At 41.3% G+C, this 15,425-nt stretch overlaps 1 protein-coding gene across 2 annotated transcripts in view; it reads left to right on the forward strand.

The window, feature by feature from the left end:
* The first annotated feature begins 7,262 nt into the window (after positions 1-7,262).
* IBTK (inhibitor of Bruton tyrosine kinase) overlaps positions 7,263-15,425 on the forward strand; it is a 57,175-nt gene continuing 49,012 nt past the window's right edge. For both annotated transcript variants that reach the window (XM_051613371.1, XM_051613372.1), the window contains exon 1: positions 7,263-7,429. The gene's annotated coding sequence lies outside the window, so the exon portion shown is untranslated. The remainder of the gene's footprint in view (positions 7,430-15,425) is intronic.

Consider the following 15,425-nt stretch of genomic DNA (forward strand, 5'->3'; position numbering starts at 1 on the left):
TCGTTGGCCTCCTCTGTACTTGCTCCAGCACCTTGATATCTCTCTTGAATTGAGGTACCCAAAACTGGACACAATAGTCCAGGTGTGGCCTCACCAGTGCTGAGTACAGGGGGATAATCACCTCTCTACTTCTGCTGGTCACACTATTTCTAATACAGGCCAGGATGCCATTGGCTTTCTTGGCCACCTGGCCACACTGCTGGCTCATATTCAGCTGCTTGTCTATTAGAACCCCCAGGTCCTTTTCTGCCAGACACTTTCCAGCCACACTTCCCCAGGCCTGGAGCGTTGCATGGGGTTGTTGTGGCCCAAGCCCAGGACCTGCAACTTGGCCTTGTTTAAGCCCAGACCATTAACATAAGCCCAACGATCCAATCTATCCAGGTCTCTCTGTAGAGCCTCCCTGTCCTCATGCAGATCAACACTCCTGCCTAGCTTGGTGTCATCTGCAAATGTACTGATAATACGCTCTATGTCCTTATCAAGATCATCAATAAAGATGTTAAACAGAAACAGTCCCAACACTGAGCCCTGAGGAACACCACTTGTGACTGGCTGCCAGCTGGACTTGACTCCATTGACCACCACTCTTTGGGCCCGACTGCCCAGCCAGTGCTTATAGATTTAGGTTGGACATTAGGAAAAAGTTCTTTACTATGAGGGTGGTGGGTCACTGGAACAGGCTGCCTATAGAGTTGGTGGAGGCCCCATCCCTGGAGATGTTCAAGGTCAGGCTTGATGGGGCTCTGAGCAATGTGGTCTAGTTAGAGATGTCCCTGCTTATTGTAGGGGGATTGGACTAGATGACCTTTATAGGTCCCTTCCAACCCAATACATGCTATGATTCTATGGCTCTATGATAAATAGTACCAAAACTATCTAAAACAATTAAACACAAATCCTGGTCTACTTCAGGAAATGATACCATATTCACCAGATATTTTAGCTCCTTCAATTGCATTTTACCCTCATGTTTTAAGAATAAGGCTTTCCAAAATGCTACTAACGAATATATCTTGCCATTTAAAAAACTGTGTTTTTCCTGAATACTTTTGGAGAAGCAGGATGAAAGGAGAACAAATGTGTCCCGACAGTGTCATCTAGTGGCAAAACACGTAAGAAGCCCTTGAGAGGGGAGTAGCAGCTGAGCTATACAGCTAGTCAGCACCTTCTTCTTCACACTGATTTATGACTGATCCAGATTTGTATATTTTCGGGAGGCTCCCTGCGGACGACTTAGAGACTTTTTCCATCCAGAACACATGAGAGAGTACTTCTAGCAGTTTGCACAGGAGATGATAAGGCCATGCCTGTTGCTCTGGAGGAAGAGGCCCATTGTTTTTAGTTCAGTTGCTGAGAAAGATTTGCCCTTTGCACATATAAAAGTGTCTCCTGTGTAGTGAAATCATAAAAGGATATTAGTATCTTTCAAGAAAGGTATGTTTTTTAAGCTAGCCTGACACAGAAAGCCAAACTACATGAGCTTAAGAACTATGAATTTGTGCTTTGTGGGGAACTGGTATAGGTAGGCAGTAGAGAAAGTTGTCTCTGTTAGCAAAGCTAATAGGAAAATTTAAACAAGAAGGATATTTTTAAAAAAGACGAGAGAGAAAAAAAATCACACAAATATATTTTTTTTGTATTTTCCATATAGCTTCACTTTGCTTATATTTGAGCTACAGTGCTCTGGTATGTTCACTACATTGCAAAAATCCAGCCTATCAGTCATGAAGATGTGGATCATCTTTGATTCCTCATTAGGCAGCATGGGATGTATTCCCTTGGTCACAACAGGAAGGAGGAGCAGCACGTGGTTTCTCAGCAGCACTGAGGAGTTCATAATGAGTAAGTATAGGAGCTGGCTTGATTCTCGAGGGCAAACTTCTATGAAAATGAGATCCAACCATATGTGCCAGAGAATTACACCACAGTTGGGCTCCCCTTTTTGTGGTCTTAATCTCAGGCCCTAGAACTAGGTCATTGAATTAAGTGTCTATTTGGGAAAGCAGCCAGAACACACCTGAATGGTTTTTGTACTAATGTTGCTAAATCCAAGCTGCCTCACAGGCATTTATGCCCTTTTGGCCAACAGTTCTATCAAAACACCCCTTTATATCTGCAGTCTGACACTGGATGCTCACACTGCAGCAACCAGTACTAGTAGAAGAGACAGAAGTCCACTTCAGTTTTCATACCCCAAAGCAAAAAGAGTAAATAATCAGAAACAAGAGGGCAGATTTAGGTTAGATGTTAGGAGGAAATTCTTTAGTGTGAGGGTGGTGAGACACTGGAACAAGTTGCCCAGAGAAGTTGTGGATGCCCCGTTCCTGAAGTGTTCAATGCCAGGCTGGATGGGGCTTTCAGCAGCCTGCTCTAATGGGAGGTGTCCCTGCCCAGGCAGGGGGGTTGGAACTTGGTCATCTTTAAGGTACGTTCCAACCAAACCGTTCTGTGATTCTGTCATTCTATGATTTAAACTTGGGATTTCTTTATCAAAACTTAAAATCAGCAGAGGGTATGGAGTCTATAAAATATTATGCACCCTTTTTGTGAAATCAGAACAAATCATACAAATAATAATTTCCATCATGACTGCTAATCAACCACTAATTTTATTTTCAATAAACTTTAAATAGCATATGAAAAGGCAATATTTATATAATGGAAAAATTCTTATAAATCTTCAGTAACTTTAAAGCGTGTGGCCAGAGTTCTATGGTGATAGGATAGAAACATGGTGGGAAATAGTGTGCATTTATGTCCATTAGAATTGCAGTTCAAAGATATTCTGCTGCTTGGCTTTTGCTATTAGAATCCTTAGCAGTAACTCAGACAGATGTATCGAAGTTGCTAGAATTAAAGTTGAAAGTTATTAATCATAAACCCTGGAGCTTTTATTTTATTTTATTTTATTTTATTTTTAAATTCAATAAATTTTGTGATATGTTCTGTCTGGAGTACTATGCACATATGCATAATCTTTTTCAAGTGGGCCTAAATGATAGCTGGGTATTTTAGAATTACTTGAGAGGAAAAATGAACCTTTTTAATTCTTAAGGTTTATTTTCCCTTTACAATTTGAAAATTGTAGAAGAAGCTCTACTCATGCCTTTAAAGGTCCAATTGCATCTTCATTTGCAATTTAATTATACACTAAAGCAAAACTGAATCTCAAATTTTAATTACTGAAATATTTATAATTTCATATATAGCCTTTAATTCATCATTTTAAACATACTTGAGGTAGCCAAAAATCATAATCTCCCTACTTTGCAGGAGGCTCAAGGGTCACAAACAGTCTCATAAAAGGGACAATTTAAAGCAGGGAAGTTAAATTACTGTTTTCAGCAGCCTTAATACAGTAGCTTAGTCTGATTCTCCATGGAGACACAGTGCTGGGAGCGAGGAAAAATGAATACTCTCCCCACTGCCTGACACAATATTCAAATACTGTGGTGTCATCTGAGAGTCAGAAGAGTTTTTCGACTGTAGATGGCACTGCACCATTTTGCTTTATGTATGTTGTACCCTTTTCCACAGTTTTTTGCAAAACTCTTTCTTTATTATGGGACAATGGTGGGACAGTGCTTGCTCATCACAAACACCTCCTATCACTTGTGTCAAACTATCCTTTCTGGATATGTAGACTACTATAATAACAGAAAATATACCTTGTACATTAGATGTGCTCTTAAGGTCTAATTGGACATGTTGGAAATGTTAGGAGTTAAAAGAAGAAAAGTCAGAGTACCTGACATGACATGGCTACTTGGGAGTGTTCCCAGTCTTCTGAGATGAAGAACCTGCTTTGCTGAAGTCAAGGTTTGTTGAGTGAAGACCCCTGGGTGCTCGTCACATCTCCATATTGTACTTTGCCTTCACAAGGGGACTCTGAAGTCTGCTCAGTCTTCTTCAGAGTAGACTTCACTATCCTCCTTTCTGTGCTATTTGATCCTTTGACTTCTCCACGTTTTCCTTAGTGCTGGTACATGGAACAGAGTAACCCAGTCTCTGAGTAAGAGATAGGCTTTTTTTAAAGAAAGATGCACATATTTTTTACAGTTTTGGAGATACTTTATTGGTCTAAAAATGCTTCTTTTGAGTGTGTGGCTATCTGATAAATAAATAATATTCTGGTTTTTTTGCAAGCTTTCCCTGCTAATAACATGTGTTACATTGAATCTTTCTCCATTAGCTCTGTAATACAAAATTCCCAGCAGTTTATATTATTTTTTTTTTAAAGTTCATAAAAAAGAAACATGGTAGGTAACTTGTTTAGTATCAGCAGAATGTAAGCCTGGAGCTGATAAATTTTTCTTCTGCAGACAGTATTACTGCTGCTAGTAAGAATTATTACTCAAGACTCCAGATGACACTGGTAATAATTAGGCCAGCTAAGGCACATAAACAGAAATGTGAAGGGGCAAATCTATCACTCAGCACTTAGTATAGCTGACAAGGAAAAAGTTAATTATTTTCAATTTTTATATATAGACTGAACTTTTTTATTATTGGCTCATAAATGTACTTACGAGCATCAACATTCAGAATCAATTTCAGAAATCTGTTATGAGATTGTAACAGGGATAGTACAAAATGCAGAGCACATTTTTTTCCTCACTGTCACTTACACCTTTTCTAATTACTCCATTGGCCTAAGTCTGGTGCAGCAGACAAGGCATGTGACTATACCACAGTTTTTCCGCAGACAACTCTGGATGAATGGACAGGATCCATAGGTCACCAGAAACCCACCTAATGGGGCAATGTCCTCCCTATAGCCTGGATCCATCTCTCCTAACCTTAGACAAGTACACATTTGGAGCACAGTTAAATTACAGCCCTTCAACAGTCAATTAACTGAGATGCCTACTAAAACAAAAATACACTCTGTCAGCTAATTAAGCCTTTTGAAATTGATGCTCCTCCTCAGACTGTGAAGATGGGTAAAAGTATATCCGTTTTCTGTTCTTTTTTAAAGGCTTTTTTGATTTAAAAGTCTAGAGTGGCTATAAAGTGTAAAAATGGTGGTCAGAGACACATTTTTTTCCTATAATTACAGGTTTATCTGTGATAATTCAGAATTTCAGAAAAAAATAAGAAGTTGAACAGTTCCTAACTGTAAGGCACCTACTACATGCTTCAGGAACTCACAAATCTGGCTGTTGCACTACCTAATTTAAAGACTCTTCAGTGTCGCTGGATTTTCATCTCCACAGCCTGTAATTTCTCCTGAAATGCTTAAAACAGTGTATTTTTCCACAACAATGTTGTACTTTCCATTGGTTTAAAAAAAACAAACCCAAACAACAACAAAACAAGACCAGTAATTTAAACCAGAGGCTCAAGTTAACCTGTTCAAGATATTTTTGTTTTACGATGTTACCTTACCACGTCAACAGATCCCTGCAAATCAAACCATATCATCCTGATTTTCATGAATGGTGTTCATTAATTTGCTGTGTTTGCAGAGGCCGCACGAGACAGCAGGAATTTCTATTACTGATCTATGAACCAGGGACAGTTAGAAAAGCCTGAACAACAAACAATAGATAAAAGTAATTAATATCTTATTTTTCCATCAAAATATTAAAAGTCCTGCAAAGGAGATCAAACTCTTGCAGAGAAACCCATTGCTAAAAACTGTTGGTTATTCTGTCAAGGTTTGGGCCGACTTGGATTCTTATCAGGTCCTATCCATGAGTCAGTATAATTTTCCAACTTTTCTGTGTCCCTTGCTGTAGTTCTCAATTCTTTACAGTAGTATTTTCTAGGAAAGAGCTGAGACAGTCCAACTTCTTAGAAACTGTTTTGCTCATATAGAATTTATTAATCTTGTCTTTGACTTTGTTCTTTTAAGCCTCTTGATGTTTTCACTGTGCTGTTTACCTCTCAAAGGATGCCTGCCCCAGCTATTCATTTGAATTCATTATTGTACAGCAAAGCATCGTTTATGACTGACTTCAGCTGTATTTTGACCTCCTTATCTCCCCAGATGGTCATTAGTGTTCTCAGGCCAGCTGGCAGCATGCTTGGAGCAATGCCATCTCTGAACTTTGCTTATGACTGAAGCAGAAAGAAGCTATCACTAGGAAAATAATGCATAAATAAATCCCACACAGCATACAGGGTTAGTTACAATGGTGAGTGACAGCTGGCAAACCCAAAATTTGTACAGCGAAATAAAGGAAGCAGATTGCACAATTCACGTGAACTGGGTCAGATGGCATGGGTAAAAAACCTCGAGATTCACCTACATACTCAGTCTTCCCCAAACTGAACTGCTGCTGGAGAACCCGTATCACTTTTTTCCACTTAAAATGTTTTGTGGATGAACAAATAGCTAGGCTCTTTTGAAGTCTTTGAATGCCTGCACCACACAGGGCATGCAGTTGTGGCTTTAAAGAAGTACATAGAAACTCTGTCCGTCAGTGTTGGTATTAATAGATCATGAATATATTTCTGTATGGGGGAGGAAGTGGTGCATGTTTTGTTTTGTTTTGTGTTGTTTTTCACTCCGTACTTCACGTCAGGTTCGGCCTGCCTTGGTTCCTGGCTCCCCACCCCAAGGTGCTACACCTTAACCCTCTTCCAGATTATCTGCAGTCTGCACCACCTATGACATCACCCAAGGCAGCACTTAACTTGAGCCCTCACGCAGTTCACCTGAAACACGCACTAAGTGCACTGTAGGGAGTATCTTTACACGAGCAGGTTTTCAAACCCTCGTGCCCACGTCCAGGCTGCTTTTCAGGCTGCCGGGTCACAAACCTCACACAAATCCTGATGCACCGGACAAATTAAACGACTTGCTCCGTCAGAGAGAGAAATTACGTTGCCTCGAGAAAACCCGCCTGGGCGCAGACGCTTTCTGTCACTTTATTATTTTTCTGGAGATCTGCAGGTTGATGGTTTGACTCTTTACTTTCCAGCCCTCCTAGACAGGTGTTGCCTGCCAGAAACCCAGCCTCCTTCTCCGCAGCCACCCCCGCCGTTTCCCCGATGCCGAGGGGCAGGACAAGCCCCCCAGCTCTCCGCGGATCCCCTGACCCCGTCCCGCCCCGCTCCCGCCGCCACCGCCCCCGCCCGGCCCCGCCGCCGCCATCTTGCGTTCCCCGCCCACCCCGGCCTGTCAGTCAATCCGGGCCCCGCTCCGGGAGGCGGAGCCGGAGCGGCAGCCGCAGCCAATCGGCGCGCGAGGTGCGGCGGCACCGGGGCCAATCGGCTGCTTGCTTCTTCGGGGGTGCGCCGGCCGCCGTCCCTGCGCTCCCGGCTGAGCTGCTGGTCCCGGCTGTCCCCGCCGCCGCCGCCGGAGGTGTCGCGGAAGCCGCAGCAGCCTGGCCCTGCCCTGGTGTCACTGAGGATGAGCTCCCGCGCTGCCCGGCGCGCGTCCCGCCCTGCCCGCCTGAGTCCATTCATCTAGCGACTGGTGAGGGGCAGGCCGCGACCTGCCGATGTGTCCCGAGGGGTTGCCGGGCCTGCGGGAGGCGCGGGGTCGCGGCCGGCCCTGCTGGAGGGGACGTGGCGGGGCGGGCGGAGGGTTGGAGGAATGGGAAGAGCCCGAGCCAGGCAGAGCAGAGGGCTGCCCGGCCACGTAGGACGGGAGGTGACCGGCTCCTGGTGGGAAGAAAGCGGCTCGGCCGCCGGTTTTGAGAAGTCTCTTCTGTCGCTCTCCGTCTACGTGGACTTATGTAGTGAGAGTCAAAACGGCCACTTTTCCACCCTGCCTGCCTCTGGCTTGTGGCTGACTCTGAAACAATTCAGACCTTCCCCCCCCCCCCCCCGTTGACACTGGCAGCAGCCTTTGCCAGGTTTGCTTAGCTGGAGATTCCCGGGAAACCTGTCGGGTTTCTGGCTTTCTTGGTGATGGATACTTTCTGTGGCTTTTGGTAGCAGCTCACGGTGTTGCTGGCTCTGACCAGCAGCGTAAGTACCAGAGAGCTGAAAACTTGTAGTTCTCTTTAAAAGGGCATTTCCGAGCAGTCTTCTTAGGGCCCAGCCACCTCATCTCTGAAATCCTGCCTGCTTTTTTGCTGACGTGGTCAGTGTAGTTGTCTGTCTTTATGCAAACTGATCACAATTTGTGATTTACAAAAATAGTAGTAATCACCCAACATCTGGTGTGGGTACTCTTTAATAGTACCATACCAAAAGTTCAGAGTTCTTTCAGAAGAATTAGTTCTTCCTGAGACTTGATGTAGTTATCTGATAGAGTTTTAGGTATGGTGAAATTCTGGAACATGCTTGTGGTTTATATTTCTTGACTTTTTTTTTTTTTTTTGTTAGCCTGAAGATCTAGACCAAGGCCAAGGTTTATTGTGGGAATGCCTATAGTTGCACTCAATGTAGTTTTTTGTATGCCACTTACTATATGTTTGAGGGTTTTTTAATAGTTCTAAGTTATGTAATAATAAGTGGTTTTGACTATTTCTAGTTAAGCCAAGTCCAGTATTTCAGAGTTTACTCTTTAGGTACTTTGATTCCTGACTAATAGCTCTGCTCTGACGTGTTGTAGCTGAATTTAGCTACCAATGGTATTTTGATGTTTTTTGAGAGACGTGTCTGCCTTTAATTGGTAGTGTTTGTTAGCACTGTTAAGAGAAAATGGATTAGAGTTGCTGGATCACTGAAGGTCTCACCCTGGTAAGGATTATGCTGTTGTCTCTGTGGAGGCAGAAGTTGCATGAAGTCTGGAGAGAACCTCTAAAGGTCACCTGTGCCTGGGGTGCACCTGTGCCAAGTGGCAGCACAGGGGTCCCAGCCCAGTAAATGAAGGAGCTTGGATCTGCCATGGCCCAGGGGACACGGTGGGTGTGGTGCAACATAGTCATTTTTAAAGCAAGTTGGATTTTGTCCATAGCTTTACTCCAAGATGGATCACATTTATATAAAAGTTGAACAGATTGATTGTTGTCTAGACCATTTTGAGTGTACCTCTGGGTAGCCTCATTAGCATTCAGTTAATAATTTGAAAGTACTTCCTAATGTACAATCTTAATCCTTTTTTTCAAAATTTAAACAGATGACTACTTACCCTACCGTCAGGGGTAAAAGGGACTAGTGTTTTAATTTTTCTTCATGTAACAGCTACCTTATTCGAAGGATCTGTGTGGTCTGCTGAAGGAGAAAATTGATCCAGTTTGCTCAGCCTGTACTCACAGATTCTTTTATAAACTTTTTGAATCCTAGTTGCTATTCTCAGAGTTTTATTCTGCGTACCTAGTTCCTTAAAACTGGATATCTGAGCTGGAGGCAGCACTCGTGATTTGTGTATTGAGAAGAGCAGAACCCTTGCTTCCATGCCTTTCATTGCAGTGCTCCTGTAATACAGTTGAGAAGAAGCTGCTTTTTTTAAAAAAGACTATGTGAGAGTTTCTGCCTGCCAAACTACTGAGATGCTGCATAGCTTAGATTTATCCTTTTTTCATTGTATATTCAATCACTACCCTTTCCCCCTAAAATACATTGTGTATTCAAATAATATTGTTGAAAAAACTAGATTTATTCCCAGACTTTAATAAATGTACAGGGAGTGTCTGAACAGGTTAAACTCTCTGTGGGTATATAATCTTCTAAGTACAAATTAGTAATCTAGCAGTTATTTAAAGGCTTGTACAGTGTGCTGCTTATAGCTGAAGGGTGTGTTTGTCTAGGAATTCATCTGTGTTTCCTTGAGGATATATTGGTACATTTATTATAGGACTGTCCAGCTTCAATTTACTAGTCACTTTTGTCAGGATCTAAACTACCACTTCAGTGTATATTAGTGAAAGTTGCCTTTAGGTAAAACTACAGTCAACAGAAAATCCTGGAAAATCAGTATTGAGATGGCAAATTGTCATGGCTTTAATTCTGTAAGCTTTTTTTGATTAGCTTACGGATCAAGTAGTCTGCATGGTGAAGTTTGTTTTGTGTACAAATATTTTCAGGATTTCCATGCTGTTATGGTTACAGGTCTTTCGTGGTGTTATGAAACAAGTATGAATGGACCAACTTGGATAGTATCATTAAATGTCAGCATGCTTGTTTAAAAAACAACCTGCCTTCCACTCCACCCTGGAAACTTTTAACTCACAATACCCTTATAAGGATGAACTTAAACTTACAGAAGTATATGATATTGCCAGTCATATCTCTCCATTGAGCTACTTACTGTCAAAATGAAGATCAAATTAATTTTGCACCTTCTAAAAAGCTGTATTATGTACACTATTATTATTATTTTTTATTTTTTTTAAGAAGAGGTATTAGGATTATCAAGGAAAAATAGGCTTCTTTTATATGGAAGATAGAAACCATTAGTTAGTTTCATTTTAATAGAGGCAAATAGTAGGTAGTTTTTCACCAAGTGTATCCCAGATGCAACAGGTATTTAGAAAAAAAAACAGTATCACTTAAAAAAAAAATAACAACTTGACAGCAAATGAAATGAGGTTATTCCAATTTAAAGGTAAAATAAGGTATTGAGAAATATGTTCTTGGTAAAGCAGCCTAAAGCTCGGTTTCAAATTGTCACTAATTTGACTTTGGGTTACCTTCATGCCGTGCATATGGAAGGTGCAAAATCAGCAATCTGTCTTCAAGTGGCACTGAATTCTGACTTTCTGAATCTGTGTATTTTTTTCTCTCATTTCCATGCATGATCACTGTCTCTATTAAAATGAAGAAAACCACAATAGCAGCTGCTAGCCACTGCTTGTGATGTCTCTGTGCTGAATATCAGTGTTTTAGGCATCACAAAAAAATTTGAGCTGATTATGCTCTGCCTTCACTGGGTTTGTCTTCTGAAAGGTCATGACTAAGAAACAGATACGTAGTAGAAGGTCCTAAAGCTGCCTTGGTATCATAATCTCTTTATTATGGCTTATTTTTTTTGAAATTTCATGTTACCAAAATACAGTTGATTATACATATTTTATCTATTCTGGGAAGCATCTTGGATAATAAATAAACAGAAGTGTTGGACTTAAAGATACTTGCCTGCCAGAAGGCCCTTGTAAGCAGCTTTGATACACAGAGATTTCTGGAACTCTACTGTGGGAAGCTTTTGCTGACTGTTTCATTTCTCCTAGTGATTGATCAGAACCTCAAGATTTCACATCTGCCCTCAGCTGTTTGCAGGACATGGAATCTACTGTCATCATCCTTAGTCATTATGGGATTTGTTAGTTTAGTCTTAGCATGTGTAGGATGTTAGTTTTGCAGTCCAGAGGATTGTGACAACCCTGCTTTTAGACTTTTTAGCTAAAAAAGTGCCAAATATTTGCCTATTTATAGAGACTTTTTGTGAGACAACCACAGCAGGCAGAGAGCTGCTTTTTCAGCTGTAGGAGTTGTGACTTCATAAGGTTGGATGACACATCCAATACTGTGGAAGGTTTCTGACAGCTGTGATGCAGTGGTGCTTTGCTCTCTCTGAGGGAAGAGCTGAGAGAGAGTGAGCTCTGCCTACTCACTTCCAGGAGGCAAGATACCACAAACACTTTCTTACCAGTTAGGAATAGCTTCCAGGGTGGTTGCAGTCTTTTAAATTTCCCTGGGCTGTGAACATGTGTAATAAGTAGCTCATGTCTCTAAGGGGAGGAAGTGCTGAGAAGCCTACAGAAATATCTACAAAAGAAAAGTAGAGCCACATAATAAAAAGGGCACCATATTCTAGACATTTACATGCAAAAGTTTTAAAAATGCTGGTGCTCTTCCTATTTTGTCCTTACTTTAGGTGCTGATCATTCAGCTGGGACTCAATATAATAGAAGTAAGCCTTTGGACAGCAATCACAAGATTTTCACACAGATGTGTGCATCAAGTAATAATTTTAAAATTGTAAGGTTTCACTTAAGGACCTACTTTATATTTAAAAAAAGTCAGATCTGAATATTAAACCTTTTCAGATGTAATAACATGGTGTAGTGTGTACTGTTTGTGTGGCAGTCTCTATTGTGGAGGGATTAAAACTTGATCTGCAGCCTTCTGTCTTGGAACTCAAGGAATATATATGTCAATGTACTAACAGAGTATCTAGTGCTGTAATGTTTATTGTAAAGGAGGGTTGGGTTAGAATGACTTACAAAGAAACAATTCAGCAGGGTCAGATTTCAATAGCTGCAGTAAATGTCACTGTGATGGAGTTAGTGTGAGATAGGCAGGGTTGTTTTTCTAATAGCAGACTTCTTGTTCTTCTGATAGGTGGTTTGTTGTCCATAGTATTTTGGTTTTTGTTGAAGCTAGATCTCAGCTGCTTTAAAGAAGTTTTTCTCTGACCTCTCTATTCCTTTCTTGTAATGGCACAAATTTATTTGGAACCAGAGTTTACTTTCATCTCAATCATTTTCTCATGCAGTTCAGTGTCTTAAATAAGTATGTATCTGCACAAGGGGAGGTATGGCATGGGGCATGGCAGGACTGCTTCCTTGGGTGGTGCTGCCGTTTTATACCAGTTTACCTGGCAGATTAGTCAACTTCATTTTATGACTCCTGGGAGTAATTTTTCTTTACATTTGTTTTATGTTTGCTTTTCTTTCCTTGTAGCACTAATAACAATGTCTTAACAGTGAATTATATTTAAGATGTGCTTTACAAGACATGTAAAATTATTGCTTTTTTGACAGCATAATTTTGTTGCTTGCTGGCACACTGATGAAGTGTGACAAATTGGCTGGAGGATAACAGCACGTCTAGTGTTTTTCCTATAGGTCTCCAAGTACTTTTAAAAATTATTACTATTTAAAAGGGTGTTTGATCCACTGACAATCTGAGTCTGCTGATAGCTGTCACCTGTCACTGCTTGAATTCTAGGAGCAGCAAGTCAGGCTGTGTTCTTGAAACTAGAGCTTTTTTTTTCAAACTTGTGACAGTGATTCACTTTTCTTTATAGTCTTAAGCTTTAGAGAATGTGAAAGAAGAGTCCACACAGGTTAAATATCTTGTGTTACTGCAGAAGTTTGTATGTTGGATGTAAAATGCCCTGTAAAGTGAACTGAAGCTTGCTGCAATAAATGTAAGCTAAACAGATGTCATCAGTTTTGGTGTCTGAAAAGTTCCTGAGTACTTCTGGTCAGGGATGAGTGACTAATTGTTTTGAAGGTACATACTGAACAACTTTTGATCTGTAGATTTCTATTCTAATATTCAATCTCTTATGAATTAAGTGGGGAAAAAAATTGTTGAAGGCTTTGTCATGAGATGTTTAAATTAATCCTCTTGGATTAGAATTATATTTTCCATGAAAGTTTAGATTCCATTATGAGTATTTTTTTGTAAACTGACTGCTTTCAGCTTGGTGGAAATATTGATGATAATTCTTTAAATAGGAGGAGAACTGGAATTTCTGTTTTCTTTTCCAAACAAAATTATTTTTCCCTGACATGTCTTTGCAGATCAAGGTATTAAGAAAATATGGTTGTAAAGTAGCTGAAAAGCAATGGAAGCTAAGCTCAACAGGTTTTTTTTGGGGGAATTGAGGGGCAAGGAATGGGGTGTGCACGTATGTAATGGTTGCTAGCTGCGAAGACAATATGGAGAGGGTATTTTTTGTTTGCTTTGGTTGTTTTTTTAATTTTTTTAATTTTTTTTTTTTTCCCCCTAGGGTTTGTTAACATTTTTAGTTTTACTTACTCAGCTTTCACGGTGGCATTGTCCAGCTTCTTTTGAAATGTTTTACCGAGGGGTAGATCACACAGACCTCAAAAGATCATCTAGTTCAACCCCCCTGCCAGAGCAGGATCACCCAGAGAACATCACACAGGAACGTGTCCAGGCAGGTTTTGAATGTCTCCAGCAAAGGAGACTCCACAACCTCTCTGGGCAGCCTGTTCCAGTGCTCTGTCACAGGAAAGAAGTTTTTTCTGATGTTTACGTGGAACCTCCTGTGTTCCAGTTTGCACCCACTGCTCCTTGTCCTATCACTGGACATCATGGAAAAAAGCCTGGCTCTGTCCTCCTGACACTCACCCTGAACACATTTGTAAACATTAATGGCGTTCCCCCTCAGTATCCTCTTCTCCAACCTAAAGAGACTCAGCTCCCTCAGCCTTTCCTCAGAAAAGAAATGTTCCACTCCCTTAATCATCTTTGTGGCTCTGTGCTGGACTCTTTTAAGCAGTTCCCTGTCCTTCCTGAACTGAGCGCCCAGAACTGGACACAATATTCCAAATGCAGCCTCACCAAGGCAGAATAGAGGGGGAGGAGAACCTCCCTTGGCCTACTAACCACACCCTTTCTAATACACCCCAGGATGCCATTGGCCTTCTTGGCCACAAGGGCACATTGCTGGCTCATGGTCATCCTCCTGTCCACCTAGGACCCTCAGGTCCCTTTCTGCTACACTGCTCTCCAGCAGGTCAGCCCCCAACCTGTACTGGTACATGGGGTTGTTGTTCCCCAGATGCAAGACTCTACACTTGCCCTTGTTGAATTTCACCAAGTTTCTCCCTGCCCAGCTCTCCAGCCTGTCCAGGTCTCTCTGAATGGCAGCACAGCCTTCTGGTGTGTCAACCACACCTCTCAGTTTAGTGTCATCAGGAAACTTGTTGAGGGCAGACTCTGTTCCCTCATCCAGGTTGTTGATGAAATTATTGAATAGTACTGGTCCCAGTACTGACCCCTCAGGGACTCCACTAGTCAACTAGATTTTGTCCCATTGACCACAACTCTCTGACTTCTTCTTTTCAGCCAGTTCATGATCAAACCTTTAAACTACATCAAGGAATGTAACATGATTATGTGCCCTTTCACTCAGTTTTCAACTTATGCTTGAAAAGATTGAAGTGTGAACTTTTTTGGGACTGAATAGCAGTTCACATTTTTGGGACTGAATAGCAGTTCATATTAAATTAGGTAGTGCATTAGTGATGTATAGACTTCACTTTTTCTGATTTAGATGGATTTATGTGTGATTTTTATACTGCTGTCTACACTTCGTGTACTGTAGCCCTTTTAAATATAACTGCAGACATTTAATAGGCCAGATGGGTGCATCTGTCAGGCCTTCTTTATTTTGGAGAAGGTGAATGCCAGAGAAGGATGAATATTTTAAAGAGAAGTATGCACAGATAAGCAGAAATGCTGTATGCCCCAGACTTTGAATACATTTTTGTGAAGAAGAATTTTTATGTTAGCATCCTTTTTCCTTTCTTCTTCCTCAGTTCTCCCTTCCAACATTAACGTTCAGTTCTTCCTGACTGTTTCAGGAGCTTTAGACTTGAGCCCTCCATGGGTGCTATCAGCTGGAATTCACATCTCTTGTACAAGATGCTTTTCTTCACTCTGTCCTTCCTTACACCTTTGTCATCGACTCTGGGAGTGGTGGAGAGGAGCCTTCTTGTCGAGTCTGCAGAACAGACTTAGTAGGGAGATGGGTAGGCATTCAGGCCAGGGAAGATAAAATGAGGTGTAATGGCTAAGGCCTTCCCTCCTTATGCATGTGA

The sequence above is a fragment of the Apus apus genome, chromosome 3 (assembly GCF_020740795.1).
Source record: "Apus apus isolate bApuApu2 chromosome 3, bApuApu2.pri.cur, whole genome shotgun sequence".
In the NCBI taxonomy this organism is placed as follows: Eukaryota; Metazoa; Chordata; class Aves; order Apodiformes; family Apodidae; genus Apus; species Apus apus.